The sequence below is a fragment of the Equus caballus genome, chromosome 1 (assembly GCF_041296265.1).
Source record: "Equus caballus isolate H_3958 breed thoroughbred chromosome 1, TB-T2T, whole genome shotgun sequence".
In the NCBI taxonomy this organism is placed as follows: Eukaryota; Metazoa; Chordata; class Mammalia; order Perissodactyla; family Equidae; genus Equus; species Equus caballus.
In genome coordinates this window covers 116,201,480-116,224,614 of record NC_091684.1, presented here as the reverse complement: position 1 = coordinate 116,224,614, position 23,135 = coordinate 116,201,480, and positions in this window count along the sequence as shown.

Here is a 23,135-nt window from a genome sequence, read left to right as displayed (position 1 = left end):
CATGGAAAGCATCAATGGAGCCCACGTCCCCCGCCAAAACGCTCACTGCAGCCAGACAGCTGGCCAGGACGCTGTTGTTAGTGGAGGATGTGCGTGTCACTGAGGATTCCAAGGAATTTGGCTTGTTCTGGGCTCTGCCTCTCCAGCGAAATGATTTCCACTTGTTCCCTGCATTTCAGGCTCTCTCGATTATGTGAAGTGGTGGTATCCCTTCCCGGCACAATTGCAACATTAATAAAAATAGATAACGTATTTTTAAAACCCACAGCAGATTGTCATGGCAATAAATAATTGTATCATGTTGCTGTCATAGCAACAAAGTCTGTGTAACAGAGACAAATCAAGCCTATATGGAATTTTTCTAAATTTAGGTGTTTGAAAAGAGTTAAAATAGCCTATAGTCATGGAGAGGTGCATTGAAACAAAAAAATCCTTAGTTTTCATTGGAAAAAATATTTTCAGTTGTTTTTTAAAAATCTGAATTGCTTATTCTTCTATTTGTCTATTCTCTTAAATTATAAATCTTGATTTCCCTTTTTGTAATATATATGAATATATGTGTCACATATATACGGAGAGAGATATATATATTCTTAAGGCTTTCACAAGCAGAGAAAGGCTAGAGAGGACTCTCATTCTTCTGCTCTCTCTTCTTCAGGGCAGCACTTCATAATTCTCGTACTTTTCCCTGGCACCTAATGACACAATATTAATGGAATAACAAGTCATATTAGCTAAACCACGCCATACCAAATTAATAGCTAGTTTCCATACTCTTGATTCCATTTTTTTTAAAAAAGCATTTATTACTGCATGATATCTCATGTGTCATTAAAAACTACAGACGACCAGAGTTAACTATGATTATTCTCTGACACAGTATACTTTCTCTACTGACTTCATCTAGACGCTACCAAATTGACACATAAGCTGCATTGCACCAAAAGGGGAGAATGATTTTTTTCAGATGTATAATTATTGTGCCATTAAGAGAAATCTCCAAGTCCAAAATAATTACATGAAAAAATGCTGCTGTTTTGCACATGACATAACAAGACCTCTGTCATTTGATGTTTTTTCTTTTCTTTCATTTGGCTTTGATGAAATAAAAAGATCTCTTTTGTTTCTTTTGTAAAGATTTCTTATGGCTATCTACACACTCTGTGAACTTGTAACACTGCCATGCAGTTTTATTTAACTCTTTAAACTATTATTAGTTAGAAAAAATAAAAATTAGATCACAAATTGTTTAAGATAAAATAATTAAATGAGATAGTGCTCAGAATTAAATGAGAAAGTGCTCAGAAATACGCTAGCTGCTATTTTTAATTCAAATCGAAGATTGAATTATATATTCAGCTTTCATAAGAGACTAAAACAATGAGATCCTTAAACATCTACGTTGTAGGAAAAAAATTTAGTATAAAAATTATAAGTAAAATATTATAAGTCCATGCCTCTAATGATATTTTTTTCTTTACTATGTCCCTTTACAATGATTTTCTTGACGTATTTTCCTCAGATGAACTGTACTGAAAGGTGACTCCCGGAGAGTGAGCAGACTCTGGCCTTAGTCGGGGAGAAGGGGAGATGGCGTCGCCGAATTACGGCATTCACTCTGCCTATGGCCACCAGTTTCGCTGCCTGGCTTCCTGGAGCCAGTGGGGCTTCCTGCAGGTCGGGAGACAGACCTTATGCCTCTGTGGCCTCAGCTCTACCCCGAAAACTGAGGGCTGACAATAAATGTCTGCGAAAGAAGCCTGTGAGGGAATTAGAGAGATTCTGACCTGCCTGAGAAACCAGAAGTGGATAGATTGGTATGAATCAAGTGTGAAGCACGCTCAGGATAGAGGGTCCCGACTCCTCGTCCCCAAGAGCTGAGCCTTGATCGTCTTGGCAGAGGCGTCCTGCTCTTTCGGCAGTCCACGGGCACAAGAGGTAACTCAAGGTGCTTGCAGAGAAAAACCTTTTTTTGCGGTGTGGTAGTTTCTTTTCTACTTCTTAGAGATTTCCTTTTTGCCTTTACTCTCTCAGGTTTTCTTTTCTTTATTTCATTTTTGTTTTGTTTTTAAAAGTACTTAACTGCCACTTAAGGACTGCCCAACGTTTTGATAATATTTTGCAAGCAAGTCATGCCTTTTAAAGTTACACACTTATAGAAAGTTACTACCAGTGGGAAAAATCCTTTACCAAATACATAAAGATGCATGGCTGTGTCATTTTCCTCACTGCAAAACCTAATTTCATGGACTTACCACCTCATGTGTTTAGGACATAAATTTCAATATGTACTTCTAAAGAAGGAAGGAAAAAGAATAAAATTAATAGATGTTATTTCTAAGTGATGGTACTATGAGTGACTTTTATTTCCCTCATTTACATTTTAGCCCATTCCTACAACTAATATTTTTAATCTGAAAAATGAACATTATAGAGAGGATATCAAATTCTTCTTCCTGTCTGTCGATTGCCCTGGCTGTGACTGAAATTAAACCAGAATGATGGGGTTGGGCCGGATGGAGTCTGTGACTCTTTCAACTTTTAGGTGCTGTGGGTTCAATTTCCACAAGTGTACATGCCAGCTGGGAAGCGGTGGGAAAGGTAAAGTCATCATATTTGTTACCTTAATTGTTATGTTTATTGCTTTGGTATTATCGTTAATGTCATTGCATTGCATGTGACGTATTTAAACATTTTCAAATTGTTTTCCTTTTTGTTATTTTCTCCTGAGACTGTAATATGACTTTACCCATTTTACAGAAAAGAAGACTGAATCCCCCCGTATTGAGTCTTCAGAATGCTTTTCATATTGTGTCTCTCTAGGAAGTCCAAGAGCCATTTAGACTTGACATTGATTTATAAGTGGCATGTGATTTTTGTGTGTATGTTAGAGGTGACAGCAAATTTATCTTCCTAGTTATGTTTTGCTTAGACTAAAGTAAAAATCAGCTTGCATTTTTTGATCATTCACCAGCTGGAAAGTAGAGCATGTTTTGTGATGAGGAGAAGCTGCCTTGAGATTCGAAGCTGGCCATGTTCTAAAACAAACAAATAAAGGGGGAAAATATCTATAGCACGTGACCAATCAATGTAGCAAGAGTTAATGTATTACGTAATGAACTTGGGCAAATTGATAACAGCAACACTAGGTCCCAACACATAGAATGGGCAATACTTTCTATTTCTAGATTTTCTATGACTAGGAAAAGAAATATTTTTAGTTGAAAATACAGAAAGATTTGCTCAAACGTTGCATTTTTATTCAACCCTCTAAAAACCAAAGAAATTCAGCTTCAACAAAATTGGGGTGAGGTACTTTCAAAAACGAGCATTTGAAAATATAAAATCAGTATCCTTAACCTTGAAAATTATCCCTTTTGAAAATCAATCTTTCAATGACTATCAATATGTATTAAGAGCTATCAAAATGTCCAGGTAATTCCACAGTTTTAAGGCAACAATTACATACATGGAAAATGCAAGAAGGCGTTTGTGATAAGTAAAGGGACTACCCAGCAATGTGGAAAAATACTTCTGATAAAATGTACACTGGGAAAAGGAATATAAAATTGCATGTACTCTATGATTATAATGACAAAAATAAATATGGGAAAACAATGGCAATGAGACACTCAGACAATGGTGATTGTGGGTTTTTTATTCTTTTTACCCTCTTTCTTTTTTCCAAATAGTAATTGTGGGGATTTTTTTTCTCTTTTAATTTTTATTATTTTCTATCCCTTTCTCTTCTCCACGTTTTAATGAAAAGCTGTAGCCATGGACCACCCGTAGCTGGGAGCCTGAGTGTGGGTCTGCTCCACTGGAAATGTGATAGAGAGCAGATCAGCATCTCCTTCTAGGTTTAAGAATGTATGAATGCCACCATATAAAACAACAGGAACTTGCACTGGTTTTATACAGAGTGAAGTCTTCTGTGTGTCCTTATCATCAGGACTACAGAATTTCAGCAATGCCTTTCCCAAATTACCATTTGAAGACTTCTATAGAGGCTGATTCTGAGAACGATCTATTTGAACAGAATTTCTCCTTCATAAAATGATACTTGAAAATGTTCTCTGGGGCCACTCGCTCCCTCTTCTACAAGGACCTATGTGATCAACTCCTGCTTGAGTTTGGTTCTAGGAAAATTTTTTACAGAAGTGGGTGAATTTGTAAGCTGTCTTCTTTTTTAAAAAAACACACTGTAGCCCCATAGCATGGATGAGAACTCTTCTTTTTGTTATCCTGGAGTTGCCAGAGAGTTTCGAGTCAAAATCCCTCTCTATTTGACTCTAATCAGCGCTGAACATCTCTGCCTTCTGTTCCCTTCAGGTTATCTCTGTCCTGTGGTTTTAATGCTTTGATATTTGATCTTGACGTTTGCTCAGAGGGAGGTAGGTACAGAAATCGAAAATAAACAAATGAAGAAAAGGATTTTGTTATAAAAACAGAACATACTAATTGGTTTTTTAATAAAGATACAAACAATCTAAATAAGTAGAAAATGAGAAAATCAGAGTGTTCCTCCAGTCAGTCTCGTCCCCAGAGGTAACCCAGTTTGGAGTATATCTTTTCATATCTATGAATAGAAAACCTTTTTTTTTCCTAAAAATGAAAGGCATTAAAACATTTGTTTTTAAAACTGAGTTTAATGTAGTCTTGAAATTTTAAACTTTTTTTAAGTTGATGCTTTTCTAAAACACAGTGTGACCCCAGTTATGTGTGATTGCCCACTAAGTTTCAGGTGTGTTTTCCAAATATAGAAGAATTATGTTCGCTGTGGCAGATGAACTGATATTTTACATATAGATTAAGAAATCACCCATATCCAAATATTTAATCAAATTTTTCTAAAAAAATCTGAACTGCTTAGATTTGCAAATTCAGGTGAAACCCTTTTGGAAACATAAGGTGGAAGCCTCCATTGTTTCTGTGTTTGATGGTGGTGTGTTGGTGTTTTGTTTTGATCGCCTGTTCCTCTGGGGGATCAGGACTTCTGTCCTGATAGTGAAGACATGTGATGAAAAACAGTGCTTTCCAAAGGCTGCTTTGGATAAGTTTTACCATCAACGCTCTTTTCTCAACAGGAAGCTCTAATTAACTCCTGGAAAAAAGAGGACACAGCCACTAGAAACTTAACTCCCTGAAGTTTCTGCTAAAAAAGAAAAAAGAAAAGTCAACTCCTTTTTAACCACAAAGAAGTGATAGAATTCCTAGTGATTTTAGATGTGGCAGAAGATATAAAGACAACTGGGATGCCACATTATGAAAATTCTCGGAGTCAAGGTTGAAAGCTTAAAGAAAAAATTTAAAATTAATCCCATAAGCATAATAAAGAAAATTACCAAAGGGTTATATAGAGTATATAAAATGACCTGAATTTTCAAAAATCCTTTCCAAAAATATTAAGGGGAATTTAAAATCAGAATTATTTGTTATTTCCATGGCTTTCTTTTAGATCTAGTACTTATAGGTAAAGAATATGTTTGTAATTTGCCCAAAATGCATAACTGTGTTATTTCAAATTAATGAAAATGGAAAAACTCGAGGTGGGGTTATATTATTTAAATGAATATTGATGATTTAATATTATTTTTAATGAAAAGGGAGGGTGTTATCCCTGTTAAAACAAGAAATGATTTAATAGTTCATTTATTCCATCTGTATGCAAGCTGAACATGTCTACATCGCTTACAAAAGAGGTGTTTCATTTATTTACAAAGCTACTTTTTTAAAGAATAGTTATTAAACATAATACTTGAAAATTCTCTTGGAAGGCTGGCTGGACACATTGACAGGATGACTAAAGAATGAGGTTAGGATATCCTATTTACCAACAGGAAATAAACATCCAAAATCTGGGGTATTTATAAAACATAAGAAAAGGCAAAAAATCTTTATTTTAAGTATTCATGTGAATACTGTGCAATTCTCACCTGGCACAAAACCAATCTCTTTTGCACATGATGTTTGATATTAGTTTTAGGTCGTGATCAGGAACAGTACCACCCTGCCCTGATTCAGAAAAACTTCCTCCAAACCAGAAAATCTGAGAAAACACACACACACGTTAAAAGCAAAGTTTTCTTTTACATTCAAGTTAAGTTTTGTATGAGGGGGATTTCAAAAATACATTTGATTTGTAAAATTTGGCGTATTTCACTCTTAAAAATTGTATCATTTTAGAGTGAATGGTTAAGCAAACTGCAGTGTATCTCCAGCATAGAATATGGCTCAGAAGTAAAAAGGAAGGAACAATTGATACATACAAAAACTTGGATGGATGTTAAGGAAACTATGCCGAGAGGAAGAGCCAACTCCCAAAATTTATAGACTATATCATTCCATCTCTATAATATTCTTGAAAATGTAAAGTTACTGAGACAGAGAACAGATTGCCAGCGGTTAAGGAGAAGGCAGAGGGCGAAGTGAGGGGAAGAAGTGAGCGTGGCTCTAAGTGAGCAATTGAGGGCTCCTGATGGTGATGGAAGTGTTCTGTAGTTTGGCTGAGGCGATGGATACTTGAACCTACACATGTGATAATATGGTATACAATGAAACACACACACATGCAAATGAGTTCAATTAAAACTGGAGAAATCTGGGGGCTGGCTGAGTGGCATAGTGGTTAAGTTTGACAGCTCCACTTCAGCAGCCCAGGGTTCACAGGTTTGGGTCCTGGGCACAGACCTACACAGCGCTCATAAAGCCATGCTGTGGTGGCATCCCACATACAAAATAGAGGAAAATTGGCGCAGATGTTAGCTCAGCAACAATCTTCTTCAAGCAAAAAGAGGAAGATTGGCGACAGATGTTAGCTCGGGGCCAACCTTCCTCACCAAAAAAATTAAAAATAAAACTGGGGAAATGTGAAGAAGGTCTGTGGATTGTGTCAATGTCAATATCTTGGTTGTGATATTGTACTATAATTTTGCAAGATGTTAGTGGAGGGAAACTGAGAAAGGGTACATGGAATTTCTCATTTTATTTCTTACAACTGCATGTGAATTTTTAATTCTTTCAAAATAAAAACTTTAATTAAAAAAAGTTTTCTTGTTTGAGGATTGTGCTTTCTAACCTGAATTAAAACACTGTGTTCAGAATCAAAATATTAGGAAGACATATGTGCTGGGAAAACACATAATATCCCCACATGCCCTGCATCTTTCACTCATCCTAAGCACACACGTGATGGAGCTGAATAGGCTTTTAACTGTTAGAACAAAGCAAGTCCTACAAACTTGAGCTTGGAAAAGCTTCTGAACACTCTGAAGCTCCCCGTGAGGCCACGCTTCTCCTGGTCCCCGTAGATGTTCAGAGGAACCCTTTCAGATGCTCCAGGACAAACTTCTAGTCTTTTTGCCACATACAAAAATATCAAGCTTCGGAAAGCACAAGTATCTAAAACCTTTTTCTCCCTCTCTCAACAGCAGGCGTTTTTGTGCTTAGATACAAACAGAAGAGAAGATGCCCTCGCATGGCGTTTTCCCTGTTCCCGGGGTGTGGGTGTGTGGGAAGCTGTGTTCCAGCTTTATGCCCTTGTCCATTGTGGTCCACAAATGGTTGGCACCTCTGTACCCACCTTGAGTTGCTCTTGCTTCTTCCTTTTGTCCCAAGCTGTGAAATAGGTCCAAGAACACAATCATTTGGAAGAGCACTGAGCCCCCTTGGTCGTGAAGTCCTTAGTCCTCCTCGCTGTGCTTTACAACTATGTTGGGATTCTCCAAACCAGCCGGTCTCACAGGGGAAGCTGTTAACAACCGCTCTCGAAAGAAATAATTCCTGCTGTTTCTAAAGTCAAATACTTTGGCCATTAACACACTGGATAGTTCTCCTAATTCATCTCTTTCTATGCCAGAACCTGTCCGACTCTTGGCTCTGGGTTGGTTTTCACTGTCACTTACTCATGTTCTCGCCTACTTTCTCCTGCTTTTATCTACAGAGGCATGCCCACTTGCCTTTATCTTTTCTCCTTCAAGTCTGTTTAGCCCACACATCTCCAAAGTCCCTAATGTAACAGGTCTCTCCAGGGAGGATGCCACCTCCTCTACCTTGTCATAGATGGAGCCTAGGAAACATGACTGCCTTTTGTTGTCGTTGTAGGGCATGAGCTACTGAAGGAGAAAGTTGCCAAGAGACTGGGGACAAGCTGACGCGAGAAATGTTAATGCTCTTATCTGTTTGGAGAAGGCGCGGTCGGTATACTCCTTGATAGGGATGCTTAGCAGGTTGTCTCCCAATAGAGCCAGGGTGGAACAGGATCCCGGAGCAACTTAGTTTGCTCCCCCAGGGGGACTTTGGTATACATTATGATAAAATAATTTTGAAGCTTTTTCTTCTTTTGTTTGCCTACAATAATAGTTTTAAAAAAACCCAAAACCTATTACCGCTCCCCCCCACCCCAATTCTTGACAGCATTTAAAAGGAGGTGGTGGGAAGTTCATGTCTTACTCTGTTGGTGATTCAGACTCAGCACTGCCTGGAGGTGAGGTTGGAAGATGCTCACTGCTCTCCAGGATCTATCACCCCGCAGCATATTTGTGGGTCCTGTGGCTCCATCAGAAATTTAGTGGTAAACATGGGCCATCCAGCGGTTATAGGGACACCCTATTCGGGGGCAGGGTCAGTCACTCCTTCCTCCATTTGGTTAGAGAGACTCCCTTCTCTCTCCCTTGCTTCCAACCCCCACCTATGGGTGGGAGATGTAGGGAGACGGGTCAGAGAAACTAGGCAGCAGAGGAGCTTGCTGTGGGAGCTGGCTGGATCCAGTATGGACGTTCCAATGCAGCACTAGATACAGGCTGGATGGAAGGCCAGTCCCTGCTCCCTGACTGACTCACAGCCAGCTCTGCCTTCTCCAGCCTTGAATTCCGTCTAGTATTTCTAGTTGTCAGCCCTCCTCAGCGGAGCTCTGATGTGATTCTCCCCATCCCATTCTCCCTGCCAGCTCCCTTGAGCTTCATGAGAAAAGGACTGGACAATTGAAAGTTATAGTTTATTTCTCAGCTCTATTTTCAGCTCTTTGTAGTCACAAAATTGTAAAAGAAAACAAAACAACAAAAAAAGGGGAAGTTAATTCCGATGAGATTTTGTGCGTTTTAAGATTGGGCATTTTGGTGATATGGGAAATGCAAACATCAGTCATCTTGGCTTCAGAGATCTAATTAAAACCATCAGTCTCTGTGGAGCGAAACATTGGCTTCTGGTCACGTCAATTCGGTGGCCTCAGGAAAGTCACTTCTCCTTTCCAGGTCTCAGTTTCTCCTTTTGGAAAATAAGGAAATTGAAACACATGATTTCCAAGGTTACTTTCAGAGCTAACATTCCTAGAAAATGTAAATGAATTCTTTTGAAGAGGGAGGTTGAGATGAAGTTCATGAGAAAGGCAATGTCATTTTAAAAGAATTAGCAAATTTGTGTACTGAAAAAAACTGATTCACATACTAAGGGTCCTTCTACCTGAATGTTTATATCCAAGGACTAACAGTTACAAGGTTGCATAGAGAAGTAAAAGTCATCACAACATGGAAGATTGACTAAGGAATTGGTCATTTGAAATATTTCTCCTCAGTTGAACACCCTTCCCGGTGTGAGAACAATACCTAACCACACCCATCACATCAATATTGTTTAGGGCAGTCTCTTTCTGCAAATATCTAACACCACAAGGCAAACACAAACAAACGGACCACAAAGTGAAAGCACGAATTGTGAAAAAGCACACTACAAAGGTCAGCCCGGATTGGGGGAAAAACTCACATTATCCCATCATTTTGAAACAGGTTTGGCAAACCCCTCCCACCAAAAATGACGACTGAGTCACGTTTTGTTCTGAAAATCTGCACATCGTTGTCATTATTACCTAGATAATCAATTTTGGTTAAATTTTAGTTTATGTCTTGGGTATCAAGTTCTAATTAAACCTGTTTCTCCCATTATTTGCTATAAAATTTGGTTCCTGTGTTCAGTGGATTTATTATAAGAAGTGTTCTGCCCACCCCCACCCCCCACCCCACCCCCCCTGGGCATCGATCATCAGGTGATGGGAAAACACTGAGGTTAATCTGCTAAGGAAGACCAACAGAACGCACCCACTTGGAGATAGCGACCGATAAAGAAATCTCCCAGCACAATAGATCACCGAGAACTTTTTCCGTAGCATCAGCACAGAAAGGGTTTAGGCCAGCTCTGTGGTGGAAGAGGGCTCCAGAGGACCTGTCTTAAATCCTGTTTGGATAACAGAAAGTGTTGTTTATTGAGGACTTACTGTGCTTCACAGTTTACAAACACCATCTCTTTTAATCCTCACAATAATCTTATGAGATAGCTACAATTCGTACGCCAGTTTCACAGACAAAGATGCCAGCATAGAGCTGTCCCCGTTCACACATCTACCAAGAGGCTAAGGGAGATATAACCCAGGCAATCTGGCTCCAGAGCCCTTGGTCGTTTAAGTCAATGGTTCTTAAACTACATGGAGACACCAGAGCCGGGCCAGAGGCCTGGCTCCTGAAAGGCTCCCAGATGATGCTGACATGCAGCCAATGGGGAGAAGCACTGACTCAGAGCAACACTTCTCTGACTCCAGTGTGCACCTGCCTTCCTGTGGATCTGTTAGAATACACTTCTGGGCCAGAGGCGCTGCAAATTCTGGGATTCTTTAGTTCTAATAAACTCCCAGGAGAAGCTGATGCTGGTGGTCATGGACCAACCACACCCTGAGGAGCTCTTAGAAGGCCTCTCTATTTGGCGATGACTTTGAGGGGGCTGATAGAAGTTCTGGGAGGGTTACTCTTGGCTTCATCTACAAGCCACCCCCTGGTGGCATCACTACAGGGACCCTTGAACACTCACCCTCAGCCAATTGTCCACAAGCAAGTGCCTCCCTTCATGAGGCAGAGAAAATAAAAGTTCATCTTGCGTAGCCTTGAGCCATGGAGATGCCAACTTGATACAGGTAGAAAAGAAAGGGAAAACCACTTCAAGACACTCTCCCTATCCTTTCTCCATGCTCTTGGGGGTTTCATCATCGACCGTAACAGCTCCCCATCCATACCAAAAGTGAAAAAATTCAGTCTTTTCCAGCACTTCAAGGACTCCTCTCTACTTTCCAAAGGGATCCTGGGGTCATTTTGTTCTGTTTTGGAGCCTCAGGATCAGTACCACTGAGGAAGGAATAGATACCCTCCAAATTGGTGCCTGGAAGAAACCCAAAGCCCTTTAAGAAGTTTTCCAACCCCTTCTAGCTCCCGCTACCCACAAATTAGTTCTCTCCCTGAGGCACACACGTTGCTGTTATTAAATACCTATTATTGTTTAACAGTAACTGAATACATTGTGTACAGAAAAGATACAGTCATTACCAGATGGACCTAAAATCTAAATGATACAAACAGGCACCAAACAGACATCGAGAAAGGCTGTGTGCCTGTGGATTACATAAGGCGAGGGTACAGGAAGAATGGCGGGGACTGCAAGATGTTTATTGTCATGATGTCAGCTGGGAAAAGAAGGAGCGGTGCGGTTTAACTTCAAAGTGGATGTGAAGAGCCATATATATATTTGAGGGCTGGTGAGACAAAGCCTAAATTCTGGAGAACTCAAAGCATTTGGCTTATGCCACTTCCAGAGGGAAGTGTGCATGTGTGTGTGTGTGTGTGCATGTGCGTGCGTGTGTGTGTCTATTTAAAAGGGAGTGATGCAAAGAGAACTATTTAAAAGTAATACGTATAATACAATATTTCCTTTCTTTATGCTGAATTCTATCTGGAACTGGGTTACACACTTTCAGCATCTTTGCCAGGACACTTGGGCTCTTTCACTCACCCAGAGCAAGCAGTGAAGTCCCCTTAGAGTGTGTCACAGAGGGACCCCAGGAAAGAATGGGGCTGCACACCACTTCCACTCTGAAAACTTCTCCAGGTCTTAAAAAAGTCCAGACCTGGGTAGGAAGGAGTCTTCTCTCTCCAGAGGCTAAACTCTAAGTGGTTTGTTTGTTTTCTGTTTCTGCTATTTTGTTCTGTGCTAGTTGGAAGGTTCTTGAAGCCTTAGTTGCTGGCAAGACATCAGAAGTAGTTCTGCAGTTTGATGCCTCTGGTGCTGCTGTCACCAGCTGGTGGTCTCCTGTTCCACATCTTCCACCTCACCAAACTGTCCCCTGTCTTCTGCATGTGGGACCTTTCCTTTCAGGAGACCATCAGCTGGTGTCCTGAGCCATCTTGCTTTGCTGAAGGGCCCCTCAGCCACACTCAGTTTGATCAGTTTCACTTTCTTAGCACCCCTCACCCCCAAAGAGTGGACTGGAGCAGAATCGATGACTCACACAGACCGAGAGCCCACTGTCCTGAGCGCTCTGAGGGCAGATCCTGACGGACAGGGGGAGTGCACGTGTGCAGAGAAATGTTCCAGGATGCCTTCTCAGAGTCTAATGGGTCCCCAAAGGAAAAACCAGGGCCCTCTGGACTCTCTAACAGCCCTATAAAAACCAGAGAAACATTTTGAAAAATCCTAACATCTTCTAACCACTGCTAGATTCTAAATTCTCATTAAGATGACATTTTGCTCCAAAAAGATTCCAGTTGGCATTTTAAGATATTTCTTTCTAAAAACTACTTAAATATCTGATGTGTGAAAAACATTGAATTAAATTTACCATTTGTAATTGAACCAACATTAAGCAGGGTTTGTCAACAAGGTTTTTGTGGAAATGTATGTAAACATACAGCCTTTTAGCGTACTCATAATAGCATGTGTTGGATGAAGAGGTTTATGAAACATAGTCCATAAAGCATACTCCGTAAAGGAACGATTTCTCAGGCAAAAGAGAAAACACATTTCAGGATAAATTTAAGAAGATTTTTAAGAACTTTAGACAATAGTTGGCTTTATGCAAAGGCATTCACCTCTGTTGTGTGGTCCAGAGGAGCCTGCTCTGACCCGCCACAGGTCTGATTGTATCATTGATGTTTTTCCCACCAGACTGTGAGCTCCCCAGGATGAAGGATGGGGGAGTGTGTCTCTTTTGCTCACTATGAGATCCCTAGCACTCAGCTCAGAACTTGGCAGCAGACAGTAGGCTTCTCTAAGGTTTTGTTGAATGAACTAATTCTTACCTGACTGCTGGGAAAGTCCACCCATGGCATTAAAAAAGAAAAAGAAAGAAAGAAAAAAGAAAACCTTATTGCTTTCAAATTGATTTGTTTAATTCTACTCCTAGAAAAGCATTCCTTTAACTTGGCATTCCAGCTCCAGTTGAATACGCAAATCTTAGTCATAATGCCTAATACCAATTGAGGGCTTATCAGGCTTCAGAGGTTATCTTGATGGATCCTGACAACACATTTGTAGGGAAATATGATTATCATCATCACCCTGCCCATTTTACAGATGAGGACAGAGAGGTTCAACTGTTGCCCAAGGTCACAGAGCCAGCAAGAAGCAGAGCCAGGATTCCAGCCCAGGCCATCTGGCTCCACATCACTGTAGATGCAGTTCTGCAAATCCATTCCTGGGAAAGAATACTTTGGCTTTGGATGATAAAGACAAACCATCTGCTTCCCCCAAATCATATATTTTTAATTAAAAACCAAGCTACGAGGCTTCTGAATCAGGATCGACTAGATTCAAATCCTAGCTCAGAACATGTGACTTTTGGCATATTACTTAACCTCTTTGAAGGCTGTAAAAACACTTGTCTCCTAGAGACGATGTGTGGAAACTCTTGGACCCATAGTAAGCACACAAGTGATGCTTACTAAGTGCGTTTTATATCATCATTAGAGTGACGAGAGCACTGGGCAAAGCTGCTGGCTGCTAGGAGGTCTTTCCCTTCGTCCCTCTTTCTACACACTGAGTGAGGAGGATGGGTTTTATGTTCCTGTCATTGAGATAAAAGATATTTATGGACAAATAATCGCATTTACCAAGAAGAAACAAAGAAAAGAGCGTGGGGTGCACGAGCGGCATACATGCCCAGAGCATACATGCTGGTGAATATTTTGTGCCTAGAAGCTGGAAACAAGCCGTTCCTGTTTATAGCTGAGGATGGACAGCCTGCAGGCTTTGCAACTGTGTTTTCCTCTTGCTGCTCAGAAGGAATGGGGGTTTCAGACCAAGTCCCAAGTTTTTAATGACAATCCACACCAAGTTTTAGAGTTAACATTTCAAGGGCCCCTATGTCATGAACTAAATATGTGGAGCTCAAAAAACTGGAATGGAATTCAATTTCCAGAGGGATCAGGACCTTTTGCAAGTAACTGAGTACCTAGGGTGCATACAATGCACACACGTGTGCAGACGAGAGCTTTAAGGAGGAGGGTAGAGCTGAGGTCTCCTTTAAAAAAAAATGCTAGATACAATTCCGAGAACAAGCAGACCCCTATATTCCTTGAGCTGGAAAGAATTGGGCTCACAGGTATGTTTACAAAGACTGGGCTCACTGAAGAGGTTTTAGAAGACTAAAACAAAATCTCCATGGGAAATAATACCTCCATCCTCCTCCTTCTCCTCTCTCTCTCTCCCCCCCTCTCTCTATCTCTGTCTTAGGATTCCATCCTCAAGGCTGCTGGCTGGCTCCCGTGGGTGGTCACTCCCCAAAGAATGTGCTCTTTTGGGTTCCCCTGTAGGAGGCCTCCCGTTGTCTCTCTTGGCCTGCTTTCTGTTGGTTGTTTTTATTCTCACTTTCTCTCCACTGCAGCCCTTTCCTGATTTATACTGACAGCCTGAAATCCTACAAATTTGTAGCTTCCACACTGTGTCCATAGTAAACATATGATGTATTATTTAATTTCTTCCCAACTACAGAAATATTTCCTTGAAAACAATTGTAACGAGAACTTGGCTACGTTTTGTAGTGGGAAATGACAAAGTGGCCAAGGAAAACTTCAATAAAACTCAGGGAGAGCATACAAATTAGTCCTTTAATATACATTTTTGTTTCCTTACAAAACCTTCACCTTCATAACTTTCATATTACAACACCAAAAGCCAACAGAAAGAAATCATTCTGAAATAGGAAGTGAGGTATACAGAAATTGCAGAAACGTCTAGACAATTTGAACTTTTTCAATCTTACTTTTCCCTTTGTTTAAAAATACTATGTTGTTAAGAAAGTAAAAAGACAACTAACAGAAAGGGAGAAAATATTTGCAAATTCTATGTTTGATAAGGGACCGTATCCAGAATACACAAATAATTCTTATAACTCGATAACAAAAAGACAAATAACCTAACTTAAAAATGAGCAAAGGATTTGAATAGACAGTTCTGCAAAGAAGATATAAAATGGCCAATAAATACATGACAAGATGTTCAACAGAATTAACCATCAGAGAAAGGCAAATCAAAACCACGATGAGATACCACTTCATATTCTCTTGGATGGCAATAAGCAAAACGACAGGCAATAGTAAGTGGCAGCGAGGATACAGAGAAATTAGGATCTTCACACATTGATGAGGGGAATGTAAAACAGTGCAGCCACATTGCAAAAAAGTTTGGCATTTCCTCAGAATGTTTAACACAGAGAGTTATCAAATGACCTCGCATTTAAGACCCAGATCTTAGGTATCTACCCAAGAGAAATGAAACCTACATCCACAAGAAAGCTTATACACAAATGTTCTTAGTGGCTTTATTTGTAAGAGCCAGAAGGTGGAAACAACACAAGTGTTTATCAACTCATGAATGGATAAATAAAATGTGGTCTATCCGTATAGTGGAATATTGTTCAGCTATAAAAAGGTATATGATACAACATGGATAAAACTTGAAAACGTTATGCCAAGAGAAAAAAGGCATTTACAAAAGAACACACATCATACGATTCCATTTATATAAAATGTTTAGAATAGGCAGATCTATAAAGACAGAAAGTAGATTAACGTTTGCCTAGGGCAGGGATGGGGAGAGCGAGGAGTGACTGCTAATGGGTCCAGGGCTTCTTTTTGAGGTGATGAAGAAGTTCTAACATTAGACCATGGTGGTAGCTACACAACTCTGAATATACTAACGCCATTGAATTGTATACTTTAAATAAGAGAATTCTACGGTATGTGAATTATATCTCAATAAATACATTTAAAATATAAAATTAATTACATGTTAACATTTTGTAACTCTCTGCTAAACACTTAATTTATCATTTTGTTCACACATAACACACCTGAATACACCTGTTAGACTATTTCTATCCCTAATGGTAAAAAAATTACGTTTTGACATTAACATTTGAAAGAAATGACAATGGTTAGGAGTTAAACTTTTCCACCTTTCTCAATGTAAGTACTAGGAAATGCCATCATGCAAAGAGGAGAATTTATTTTCTTTGAATAGCAACAAAAGACATGTTTTTCAAGGTCTTTCCCATTGAAGAACACTAAGCATTTTTTTTTTTTTAAGATTTTATTTTTTCCTTTTTCTCCCCAAAGCCCCCCAGTACATAGTTGTGTATTCTTCGTTGTGGGTTCTTCTAGTTGTGGCATGTGGGACGCTGCCTCAGTGTGGTCTGACGAGCAGTGCCATGTCCGCGCCCGGGATTCGAACCAACGAAACACTGGGCCGCCTGCAGCGGAGCGCGCGAACTTAACCACTCGGCCACGGGGCCAGCCCCACTAAGCATTTTTTTTAAAAGCGATTCTTTTGAAAATTAGAAATATCACCTCAGAGTTTTTCCAAAGCTTTCAAATAAACACCCCCCCCCCAAATTATTTTACTTTCTCAGGCATTAGCTAAATATCTTAAATGGGGGTTTACTTGTGGTAATCCCTCCCAACCCCCACCCAGGGCCTTGCATGCAGGTGGTGCCTCATAAGCGTTTGTTAAGAGATCCTGTGACAAAGTTAAATGACGTCTGCCGCACAAGAGAGTGGAACAGCTGGTTACCCTATTTCTACTGGATACACAAAGTATTGAATGATTTTCATGCATTTGCTCTAAGTGTTAGAGAGGCCATGTGTTGTCATGGTCTTTCTCGAGATTCCAATTCAATATGTGCTCATCTACGGGGCATCCAGAACATGCAAGGGCATGTGGCAGGTGCTTCTCAGGGAAAAAAGACAAGGAAAGTGGTCCCCATCCTCGTGGCACCTTCAGTCCATGTAGGGAAGATCAGCTGACACACAGATAACAAGGAGCAGCACCGGCCTTCAGTAGGTGGGCTTCCTGGGAGCTTGGGTTTCATATGGAACTAGGGGGAGGGGAGAAGACAGCAGGGGGAGGGAGTGGGGAAGAGGGGGTCCTTCCAGGCAAGAGGGACATCATGAATAAAACTCGGAGCTGAAAAGGGAAGGACAAGCCTGGGAGAAGAGACTGGAGGAAGATGGAGATGAGTCAGGGAAACAACAAACCTCATTTTCAATGCCACTGTGTGGGCAGCCCTGCTGGAAAGAGGTGGACAGGGAGTCAAGAGCATCTGTGAAATACAGACTTGGGGAAACAATAATGTTAGCTGCTGATTCCAAGGGACTCCGCTCTTTGCGTGTGTGCTTACGGGGGTAGATGTGAAAGCACTTGTATTGGGGAAGGAGTGCTAAAATCCGGTGATGGATGGCTCTGCTATGGCTGGGACTACAGAGGAATGGCAGCTGAAGTCTATGGTGCATGCATATGCTTGCTGTTGTTATACAGGGTCACAGTGGACAACAATTTGTGGAAATTTGCATCATGGTCCAAAACAGAAACAGAAAGTTTCTACAGTACTTGCGGTGAAGTTTGGGAAGGACTTGAGAACACAGAAATGGTGGTTTAAGTGTGACATATAACCAGCAGCAAAGGCTTGGAGGCTGTAGACAGCAGGAATTCCATCTTCTGAAGACCCCAGGCAGGGTGAGAAAGATAGTGGGGATCCCAGCTTCTGTTCCTCTCACCCCTTGACCAGTACACCTTCCACGTGACAGATGGATAGTTTCTAGTAGGTACATTGATGGTTGAGTAGGTGAGTGAGCTAGTTAGGATGGGAAAGGACCCCATTTGAGGTGTAAAAGGTCCCAGGAGGAGAGTCCTCCTTCTTTCTCATTTGTTTGTTACTGGAAGAAATCATTGCCTTCTCCTGCAATTGAGGGAACTGTCTATGGCTTTCCACAGAGTGGTGGACTACGAATCTTCTCATCACCACTGAGAGAAAGTTGGAGGAGGAGATGGGGATGGATTGGGAGCTGAAAACATGGGGGTGTATCCCTGACCCTCACTACAAGGTTCTGTTTAAACCTCTCCTTCTCTAGAGCCTCCCTCGCCACCCCCACAACCCCCAGGCCAAGATGGCAGCTCCTATCTCTAGCTCCTTGGAATCTGGCCCATCCTCCCCTCATTGCCCTCACCAGGATGGCTTCTAATCACTAGTCTCTCCTGTGGCCAGAGGGCAGAGGCTGACCCTGGCATTATCTTCATGTCCCTAGCTTTTAAATCTATGCCCAGCACATGGCAACCTCCTAATAGATGTTTGCTAAGTGAAAAACCAACTGTTCCTTTGGTACCTAATGGTAATTCCACAGGGAAAGATCACCACTGAAGTCTTTTCTCCTGCATTTTATTTTATCTTTTGAACACTGTCTCATTGTCTTTTTTGCCATCACTGGGATCTAGCCCCTGGCCAGGGACGTGACCCCTTGGCTGAGCCCTTTGAGAGAATAAAAAATGTGTCAGGATTCAGGGGGACCCAAAGATCAACTGATCTAATCTCCTAATTTTGTGGCTTTAATCTCCTGAAGTAACCCTGATTTAATCCATCTTCTGATTCCTGCCTAACTCTGTTAGTGAGATCCTGTTATACAGAGGAGTAGATAAGATGTTGGATAAGAATAGGTTCCTTCAATGGCTGGGGTGACATAAAGACGATCAGCTCTAGAGGCAGGAGACCGTGGTTGAGTCCCAGCTCCTCTACAGCTTTGGGTAAGTCAGGCAAATTTCCAACCACAGTCTATCCATCTAGAAAATGGACAAGAATTACTATTATTATGACGTTTTCATCATAGGACTATTATGAGACATTTTATCTGAAGACTCTTTGAAATGTGTAAACATCTTATAAATGTCAGCTTTTGTTATTTTTGTTCTTATGCTCAGTAAACCCAAGACTGTCTGAGAAAGGAGAATATGTCTTACAGTTTGGCAATGACTTTGATAAGAGCTGAAAGATTATAAAGATGGGAAACCTGAGGATGCCTAGGATCATTTGATTTGTAAAGACTTCCTGAGAGTGTGGCTGGATTCACATGCAATTGGAAGTTGCCAGGTGTTGGCTGATCTGGTTGTGTTAAAGCCCAAGGCAAGGGGTTCTGAAAGTTTGGGGCCACCCCGTGTGATACCGAGCACATCCTCCTGGCCCAGGTTCGGACTCCGCCTCATCCAGGAGGAAGAGACGTGTCCAGTGACTCCACGCCCACCTGCAAGGATATGACTTGAGCATGTTTACATCCTCAGAGAACATAGGACACCATCTCCCTAGGTTCTTGACTATTAGCAGAAGCTTTTCAAGAGTGAATTCTACAAGTCAGGATTGCATACATGAACAGAATTAAGAAAGACAAGCATGTTTAGAGTGACTCAGAAGACTGCAAAAATGACTCCTTCCAGAAAGGTCAGGCCCTTGGGGTGAATGTGTGATCCATTCTAGCTCATCCCTCCAGGACAAGCACAGTTTGGTCAAGTGTCCTAGGCTGAGGTCATCCATGTCTCCCATTCACATTCCCTTGGTCAGCTTTTTCCACTCTGCTGCAAAGAGAACAGCAAGGTCCCCCTCTGTCATCACTATGGGTCACAACCAGATGAAGAAACAAGAGTGGGTATAAGGTCATGGCCCCAGGAAGCTGAAGAGACACTCTAATCCCACCGTCCCCCCATTTGGAGATTGTACAAACTCACGGGACCCCAGGCCTGCCCCGAGGCACCTGAGTTTATATTTTCTCTCGTGAATCAACTGCCTGTTATTTTCAACCATGCGTCATTTATGAGTTAAGAGTTTCAATGGCTGAGATGCACAGTGATTTTTCTGGGTTTATCACCTATCCTTAAAGGGTTTTCACCGTTCCCTTTTTTTGACGCCTATGCTCTTTAATTTTACATCATGGAGAAAATTAGATGTGACCACAGAGAAGGAACACTGTCCTCTCATCCCTTGCTCAGCATCCTGCTGGCAGAACAAAAGAGGACACTGTTCTCATGCATCTATTTCTTTTTTGAGGAAGATTAGCCCTGAGCTAACTACTGCCAATCCTCCTCTTTTCGTGGAGGAAGACTGGCCCTGAGCTAACATCCGTGCCCATCTTCCTCTACTTTATACGTGGGACGCCTACCACGGCATGGCTTTTGCCAAGCGGGGCCATGTCCGCACCCTGGATCAGAACCGGGGAACCCGGGGCCACTGAAGCAGAACATGCACACTTAACTGCTGTGCCACCGGACTGGCCCTGCATCTATTGTTTTTATATAACCATTTATTAACTATTTCCCCTCAAATCCAAAAGCCATGCATGCTCACTTCACACATTTTCTAATTTACCGAGAGGTTCAGCTGTTGTCTGCCTTGTGCTAAGCCCTGTTCCTGAAGCAGCAGTGAGCTAAAGAGATGCAAATCCCCACCCGCACTGAGCTTTTATTCCAGCAAACTTGGGATGGGGAAATAAAGTTCAGGGAAAAAATTGCAACGTCCTCCTTAATTTCAACTGCTAATGGTTTAGAAATACCCTTTTGGTGCTTTTTAAAATATCTTCATTTAACATCTTAATTATTTAAAAAGGTAATATATTCCATCCACTCTATTTTTCTGTATATTTGAAAGTATGTTTAATTAGCCTTTTTTTTTTTTTAAGATTAGCACCTGAGCTAACTGTCGCCAATCTTCTTTTTTCTGCTTTCCTGCTTTTTCTCCCCAAATCCCCCTGGGTACATAGTTGTACATTTTAGTTGTGGGTCCTTCTAGTGGTGGCATGTGGGACGCCACCCCAACATGCCCTGATGAGTGGTGCCATGTCCGTGCCCAGGAGCCGAACCAGTGAAACCCTGGACCGCCGAAGCCGAGTGCTCGAACTTAACTACTTGGCCACAGGGCGGGTCCCTGAAACTTTTAATAATAAAAATCTTTTTAATTAAGTAATGCAGACACCTGGGCCCTCTCCACCTGTGTCTACTCTCCAGCGGAAGACAGGTTTCCCTCCCAGTCCCCAGCCTGTTCTTCCAGAGAAAGCCTGCAGACGTGCAAGCATATTTCTGTGCCTGCTTGGATTCCGACGCCTGACTCCTAAGAACTTGAGCCCCCCGGATACAACTGAGCCTCACCCCACGGCAGAGGACTTGGGGTGAAGGGCTAAGGGGAGCACTTCCTCAGGGCTGGGGCTGCCCCTGCTCCACGAGAACTTGGCCCGCGCCCGTGAACTGGCCGGAGGCTGGGAACACCAGCATGAGCACCTCTGGCCACTGTCATGCTGTCTAGGCACAGAACCACAACCTCTCTGAGGCCTAGTTTTCTTTTTTTTCTTTTATTGTTTTACTGAGGTCATATTGACTTACAACATTGTGTAAATTTCAGGTCTACATGACTGTCTCTCAGTTTCTGTACAGACTGCATCATGTTCAGCACCAACAGTCCAATTTTTATCCGTCACCATACACATGTGCCCTTTACCCCTTCTACCCTACCCCTACTCCCTTTTCATCTGTTCGGTTTTCTTATCAGTAGTGAGTGCATGATGTTCCCTGCCTTGTCTCATAAAGGTCATTGTGGGGACAAGTGGGTTGGGACAGAGTCTTAGAAAGTCCTACTTGCAGTGCATTTGTATGGTGGAAAACGGTCCTAGAGCAAAGAATCTCGCCGTGGTGGCACATAGGATCACTTGGGGCAAGAAAAAATATATACAGTCATGTGCTGCATAAGGACATTTTGGTCAACACTGGACTGCATATACGACAGTGGTATCACAGATCAGTACCATATAGTCTAGGTGTGTAGTCGGCTGTACCATCTGGGTTTGTGTAAGTATACTCTGTGATGTTTTCACAAAGACAAAATCATCCAGCGACCTATTGCTCAGAGTGTATCCCCCGTCGTTAAGTGACACACAACTGTATAGCCTGATGGCCCATCTGGACCAATGAAATCGACCTCACTGGAGCAGGAGCCCAGGCATCGGCAGTTACAGCTGCCCAGGTGGTTCCAACAGGCAGCCAGGCTGTGGGCCAGCACTCAGGAGCACATGGGCCCCGGGCAGGGCTTTTCTGAGTGAGTCAGTGTAGACGGGGATGCCAATTAAGTTGTGGTATGTGGGCCATTTTTACAATTCCAATTTAGGAGACACAGTTGTCACAAGGTTTATGTTTAGGAACATGGGTGTTTAATAAAAGTCTGAAAGGATATGAACCAAAGTGCTCCCAGAGGTGTGAAATCGGGCGGTGCTGGTGGCTGGGGGTGGATACGGCTGGCAGGGGCACCAGCTGGGTGCCGGTTATGCAGCGGTGTTCCGTTTGCTGTACACTGACGACTTGAGCACTTTACCCCGAGTGTGTTGTACGCCAATAAAAGCATTAGAAATTACACAGACACAGAGATTGCTGCAAAAATACTAACAGTATTTACCTCTTAGGTGGTTAGATCTCAAGCACTTTAGGTTTTTTCCTTTGTACTTTAATGCATTGTTGGAATATTTTACTGTAAGTAGGTATTATTTTGCAATAATAATAAATGTTTTAAGAGAACGTCAATGGAGAAGAAACACAGAGCACAGGGAGAGAAAGAGGAGGGAGACATTGTCTTATCAGGATAGCTCTGCTAGAGTCTCATATTTATTAGAAAGCAAACAATAATTATTTGATCGCCTCTTGGGGCTGGCCTGGTGGCACATTGGTTAAGTTTGTACATTCCACTTTGGCGGCCCTGGGTTTGCCGGTTCAGATCCCAGGTGTGGACATGGCACTGCTTAGCAAGCCACGCTGTGGTAGGCGTCCCACATGTAAAGTAGAGGAAGATGGGCACGGATCGTAGCTCAGGGCCGGTCTTCCTCAGCAAAAAGAGGAGGATTGGCAGCAGATGTTAGCTCAGGGCTAATCTTCCTCAAAATAAATAAATAAATAAAAATAAAAAATCATTTGATTGCCTCTTAATGCAGCCCAGTTTCCCAGCAAGCATCCAGCCCAGTCCCTGGCAGTGG